This window comes from Dendrobates tinctorius, unplaced genomic scaffold, assembly GCF_039654945.1.
Source record: "Dendrobates tinctorius isolate UK_male_01 unplaced genomic scaffold, ASM3965494v1 ptg000038l, whole genome shotgun sequence".
Classification (NCBI taxonomy): domain Eukaryota; kingdom Metazoa; phylum Chordata; class Amphibia; order Anura; family Dendrobatidae; genus Dendrobates; species Dendrobates tinctorius.
In genome coordinates this window covers 15,522,986-15,530,236 of record NW_027361706.1, presented here as the reverse complement: position 1 = coordinate 15,530,236, position 7,251 = coordinate 15,522,986, and positions in this window count along the sequence as shown.

Here is a 7,251-nt window from a genome sequence, read left to right as displayed (position 1 = left end):
CTCACAGGTCATTCCCCTTTGACTATTGGTCCAATAAACTGGACACCTGGCCTGAATTGACACAATATGCCTTACAGGAGCTCGCTTGCCCTGCTGCTAGTGTGCTATCCGAAAGAGTTTTCAGTGCTGCTGGATCAATCCTGACAGAAAAAAGGACCCGTCTGTTGACCCAAAATGATGATGATCTAACCTTCATTAAAATGAACCATGCATGGGTTTCAAATGATTTTTTCCCACCTTCCCCTGCTGACACGTAGGTTGCCAGAAAAATGGCTCGCTTTTGTCCTCCTCTTCCTCGGACTTTTCCTATTCCTCCATTTTCAGCTGCTGAATGTGCAACATCAACATATGCCATTTTTTCAACCTCCCTAACTGGGCTGCCTCCCCCCCCAGGGCCGGGGTCACCACCTGGCGCATGCACCCGTGCGAGTGCCATTGCCCTGGACAGGTGGGTGGGCCCACTCTTGGGCGATGGCACTGGCACAGGGTCCCTCATAGTACAATCAGGTGTCTCTGACGGTGGGGGTGCACACCTGCCGCAGACACACCGGCGTACCATGAGGGGCCCTGTGCCAGTACCGCGGCCCACGAGTGGGCCCCCCTGCTTGCTCAGGGCCCCAGCACTTGCAATACTTACCTATCCCTGCTCCACCGCTGTGTAGTCTGGGCTGTTAAATCCTTCACTGGGACTGCCAATACAAATTTTGGTGAAATAATAGATGACGGCTAAGACGTAGCTATGCCCTGTCCTGCTGGGCTCTATCTTCAGATGATCAATGGCTTCCATTTCTTATGGACGTCGACTCACAATGAGATGCAGTGGTGGTTTGTCATCAGCTTTCACGGTTTTCCTACTCACAGACGTGTGACATTCCTGCCCACATTTTAAAATGTGTCCTCTCATGCCAATCCAATAGAATCGCCTACGGCCTTTGGCTTCTGTGTTTTGCACTCCAACGTTACCAGAGAGATCATGATAGGCAGTGAGGACAATGTCTACATCTCTCCCTGTGATCACAATTTGATGGAGATGAGTAATGGTGATGGGATCCACGGTACTGCGATACAGCAACCCTTTCTTCACAAAGAACTATTTTCGCTGTCTCCACAGACAAAGTAATTGAGGGTCAGCATCGCCTCTGAGAATTCTCCCGGGAGTTTTTCCTGTGATTAGTAATTCCAAAATTTATGCAATTATTCGACTTTCCGTCTGTACTTGTATCCATCTCGCTTCCTCTTGCGGAGAGTCTGGACTGTCTTACTGAGACTGAAATATATACCCCTACAGTGTATACTGGTGTACGGTTCGAATACATTACCCTTTTTCTACTTTTTAGATTCTTGTCTAATCCATACAGAGGCTGTGAGTGTCATTGTCAGACTACGGAAATATACACAGAGATTTTTAATGCTTAAACTATGCTATATATACCTGGTATCCAGTGATACCGTACCCTTTCTCAACTTTCTACAATCTTGTCGAATCCATATTGGGCCTGAGACCGTCTGAGTCTGCCTCCTGATATATAGACATAGATTATTAATGTGTAAACTATGCTACATATATACCTGTTATCCGGTGATACTGTACCCTTTCTCAGCTTTCTACAATCTTGTTGAATCCATACTGGGCCTGAGACCGTCTGAGTCTGCCTCTTGATATATAGACATAGTTTTTAATGTGTAAACTATGCTACATATATACCGGTTATCCGATGATACTGTACCCTTTCTCAACTTTCTACAATCTTGTCAAATCCATACTGGGCCTGAGACCATCTGAGTCTGCCTCCTGATATATAGACATAGCTTTTTACTATGTAAACTATGCTACATATATACCTGTTATCCGGTGATACTGTACCCTTTCTCAACTTTCTACAATCTTGTCGAATCCATACTGGGCCTGAGACCGTCTGAGTCTGCCTCCTGATTAGAGATGAGCGGTGTTCGTGTCGACCTGTTCGCCAAGTTCAAATTAGAGCTGTTTTGGGCGGTATTCGAGCCGTTCATCGAACTCGAACACTTTGCTTAAAATTCGGCTGTTCGAGGTTCCGTTCGAGAACGGTTCCTTCACCAAAAGCATAACTTTATTTTCACATTAATAATGGTTTTCAATGTTAATAGACAGTTTCATGGCATAGTAGCGGTGTCTGGTAGCCAGCGGTGTAGTGCACCTGTCAAGGAGCTACACCGTGTGTGTTTCTAATAATTTTTTACCACATCTTGTCCAGAACATCCTTTTGGGCCTTGTAGCACTGTCTGCTACTCAGCAGAGGAGCCCACCCGTGAACCCAGCAATGCCGCCTTTTTATGAAAGAACCAGTTTTTGACTGCATTTAGCCCAGTTAATACTTTGGGCCTAGTACCTGTGTCTACTGCTCAGCAGAGGAGCCCACCCGTGAACCTAGCTAAGCCGCCTGTTTATGTAAGCACTAGTGTTGAGCATTCCGATACCGCAAGTATCGGGTATCGGACGATATTAGCTGTATCGGAATTCCGATACTTAGTTCCGATACTTTTTTCATATCGAATACCGGAATCGGAAGTTCCCATAATGCTAGGAGCCCGCTCGATTTGATTCAGCCAATGGGGATCCTCAGAAGTGTGGGCATATCCTGTTAGGCATGTAGGCATGTTAACTACTGGCATGGCTGTGATTGGCTGCTGAAATGATGTCATGATGCACTATAAAAAGCGCTGCAGCCGCCATTTCTGGTCACTCTGCTGTGAATTCAGTTAGGGACAGGCTGCTGTTGAAGACTGTGAGGGACAGTTAGAAATAGCGATTCCACAAAACATATAGTGCTTAACCCAGGCTACATAAACCACCACTGTAGCTTGCTTTTCCCTAGCAGCGCTGTTTTCACAGCTGCCTGCAAGGGCTGTGTGAGTGCAGACCCACGCTGTGCAGTGTGTCTTGCAGGCACGTCTGCTTGTAGGCCGGCCAGCGTGTGTCTCTGCCTCATACACATTTTTCTTTTATTGCTGCTTTTTTTTTCTCCTGTATAGTGTGCTTCCATACGTATCCATATACGTTGGTTGCAAACACTAAAGGAGTGGACAGCGGAGCCTTTCAGCAGCCTTTCAGTGCTATAGCCCATTTCTCTGCACTGTTTTTGGCTGTCTGATAGGTCTCTCTGTGTGTGAGTGCAGCTCACGTTGCAGTGTGTTCTACAGCCACCGCTAGCTGTAGTCCGCTCAGCGTGCGTCACTGCCTCATACATAGTCCTTTTTTTGCAGCTAATTTAGCCAGATTTTTGCTCCTATATTAGTGTGCTTCCAACCACATCCATTGTCATTGGTTGGTTGCAAACACTATATAGGATTAGATAGAGGAGCCTTTTTGCTGGCTTGTGCCCTTCAGGGCCAGCCAGGCTAGTATCACCCTATTTTTTGGAGCCTCATCAATTGCATTGTAGGTTAGCTTCCTGCATTGTAATCGCTCCAAAAAGTTTGTGATACTATAGCTTTCAAACTTTGGTCACATCCTTTCCTTTCCCCCCACCCAAAAAAAAGGAAATAAAGTTCACCAAACACTCCACTTTACAGTTGTCTAGGCCACATTAGATCATATTAAAGTGTAGTACACACACTCTTAGCCAAATTAGTGTTTCTTATACTGGTTAGCAGGTGTTCAGGAATAAGAACACTAAGCCCCCTTTTTTTACTTTTCTGCCTATCTTTATCAGTCTACCAAGATGAAGAAGGCAGGGAGTAAGGCACGTGGTCGTGGCCGTGGAGTTTCAGCAGGGAGAGGACGGGGGGATTCAGCAGGGAGAGGACGTGGGGATTCGGTATCTGCTGCGGCCACCAGTGACCCGGCATCCCCCACTTTTACCAGGCAACAGGCCTTCATGCGCAGCTTTGTAGGACCTCGCCGTACCCCACTGCTGCGTGACGAACAAATTGAAGCCGTTGTTGGATGGATGGCAGCTAACGCATCCACTTCAATGACTTCCGCATCCTCCCAAGTCCAGAGCACTGAAGAGCAACCATCTGTCTCTTCACCACCTGCCAAATTGCCCAGGCAGTCTGAGAGCCCTGGACAGGAGCCATCTCAATCTTTACTTCTGTTCTCAGAATCTGTTGGCTTGGAAAGAGGTGGCCAGCCAAGCAGCATTCTAGAGCGTGAAGAAGAGGGAGTATGCAGTGATGCGCAACTGCTTTGTCCCTCTGAATCTGAAGAGGCGGGTGGGCCAGTGCATATGGTCAGCACACCTCAGTATGCATCAGATGATGATGAGACTCAGTTGCCAATTTCTGGTGCGTACGGTGCTGGCGAGACAACCCAGGACCAGCCGGTGCTTGAAGAGGGGAGTGGAGATGATGAGGTCCTTGACCCATCATGGCGTCAGCCACAGGAAGGTGGTGGGAGCAGCTCTGAGGAAGAAATTCCCCGAACGGCCAAAAGAGGAGGGAGAGGGCGGGGGCAGACTTGGTTGCCTGTAGCCTCCACTTTGGCACCCGTGAGGAGCAATCCTCTTCCAAAACACAAAACCGGCGCTCCCAGGACTTGCAGTACGTGGTCTTTTTTTGACACAGTTGCAGATGACATTTGCTTTGTCAAATGCAAGCTGTGTCATCAGAAAGTGAAACGAGGGAAAAATGTGACCAACCTCAATACCACAAATATGTGGAAACATGTGCGTACCAAGCACGAGGTGGAGTTACACAGACACACTGAAGATGTAGGCCAACCTTCAGCAGCACCTACCACCTCTTCAGCTCGTGTTGGGGTCTCTTCCTCCAGCTCACACACAGCTGGTTCGGCTTCCTCACTGGAACGCCATGGAAGAACCACTGCCACTGTTGTCCAGAGACCCAGTGAAATTCCACCCACTGAACCACGTTCACAGTCATCAGCACACTCCCAGGCCACTCACCAGCAATCAGTAGCACAGGCATGGGAGAAAAAGCGGCCATACTCGGCAAACCATCCCCGAGCACTGGCTCTGAATGCCGGCATTGCCAAACTACTGGCCCTTGAGATGCTGTCATTCAGGCTGGTGGAGACTGACACCTTCCGGAACTTTATGTCATTGGCAGTTCCACAATACAATGTGCCCAGCCTCTTTTATTTCAGCAGGCAAGCTGTCCCTGCCCTGCAAAAGCATGTGGAGGGAAAAATTAAAAATGCACTACTAAATGCCGTCAGTAGCAAGGTCCACCTGACCACAGATGCGTGGACCAGTAGCCATGGACAGGGACAATACCTTTCCCTCACTGCCCATTGGGTCAATGTTGTGGAGCCGGGTACAGATCTGGAGAGTGGCTCTGTACGTATTCTGCCAACTCCAAGGATTGCAGGAATGCAGTCTGTACATATTGAGTCCTCCTCCTACTCTAGTTCCTCAGAATCAGCACTGCGTGAGCCTGTTAGGCCAGATATGAGCACAGGTGTGGCCAAACGTCAACAGGCCGTCCTTAAATTAATTTCTTTGGGGAATCGGAGCCACACAGCACAGGAGCTCTGGAATGCCATCAAGCAGGAGAGCGATGTGTGGTTTGTGCCAGCGAATCTCCAGCCAGGTTTGGTAGTGAGTGACAATGGCCGAAATCTAGTGGCAGCTCTGGGCCTAGGCAACCTCACTCACATCCCATGTCTGGCACACGTGCTCAATTTGGTCGTGCAGAGCTTTCTGAGGGACTATCCGGATCTTGATGCACTGCTGCACAAGGTTCGCCTAGAGTGTGCTCACTTGCGGCGTTCCAGCATGGCAAGATCGCGCATTGCATCTCTGCAACGCCGATTCCGCCTGCCAGAACATCGCATCATATGTGACCTCCCCACCAGGTGGAATTCAACGTTACATATGTTGGAGCGGTTGTGTGAGCAGCAGGCAGCAGTAATGGAGTACCAGCTGCATCAGGCGCAAACAAGTCGCACTGTGCGCCAGACACACTTCACCACCACTGAGTGGGCCACTATGAGGGACATCTGCCAAGTTTTGCGTGCCTTCGATGACTCCACGCGGATGGCCAGTGCAGATGATGCACTAATCAGCATGACTGTCCCCCTCATCTGTCTGCTTCAAAAAACCTTACAAGCACTAAGTGAGGAGGTTTTTGAAGAGGTCGAGGATGAGTAGTCAGAAATGCCATCTGCTTCTGGCAAGTCTGCGCAACGTGCTTCCACACAAAGGCCCAGGCAGGGGACACTTAGTGAGGAGGATGACGAGGAGTCAATGGAGGAGGAGGAACACATCTCTCCAGAGGAGGGAGGTACACAAGGCTCTAGTAGTCAGTGTGTACAGCGAGGGTGGGGTGATGCTGAGCAGGCAGAGATGCTGCCTCAAGCTGAGGACAGCATTTCCGGTCCAGTTGGCAGTCTGCAGCACATGGTTGATTTCATGCTGTAGTGCTTGTTAAATGACCGCCGCATCGCCAACATTCTCCACACGGCTGATTATTGGGTGTACACCCTCCTAGATCCTCGCTACCGGGACAACTTACAAAGCCTCATACCACAGTTGAACCGGGAGCGAAAAATGCGGGAGTACCAAGAAACACTTGTGCAGGCCATCATGTTCTCCATTCCCCCCACAAGTGTTGCTGGTAGTGCTTTTCAAACCAGCCATGTGGGTAGAGGCAGTGGAGGAAGCTCTGCACAAAGAGGTAGCAGAGGCAGTGCCGCAGGACAAGGCAAGGCCAGTATGGCCCAAATGTGGAAAAGTTTTGTGGGACCGCCACAAACGGCTACACCATCACAGACGGCTCCAGTCAGCAGGAGGCAACGTTTCCGTCAGATGGTGACAGACTACTTGTCGTGCCCTGTTAGTGTTCTCCCAGATGGCTCTTCCCCGTTCAAGTATTGGGTCTCTAAGCTGGATACATGGCCAGAGCTTAGCCAGTATGCATTGGAGGTGCTGGCTTGCCCTGCTGCCAGTGTATTATCGGAACGTGTCTTTAGTGCTGCAGGTGGTGTGGTAACAGACCGTCGCACGTGACTATCCGCCGATAATGTTGACCGGCTTACTTTTGTGAAAATGAACAAGGCCTGGATCTCACCTGAATTTGCCAGTCCAGGTCTCCTGTTGTGTTCATGTTTCTATGACCTGAACTTTATTTCCTGGGCTACAGCAACGCCCGTTGTTGCTCAGAAGTGCTGTCCGCACAGACAAAACACTCGCTCATGTGTAAGTGGGGTTCGGTAACGTCAGCTGATCCCCTGCTGTGTGTACGGCAAACTCTCCTGCTGCCTACAACTTCTGACTACCTCTGATTTAATATGTTCTCTGATTTGCCCTC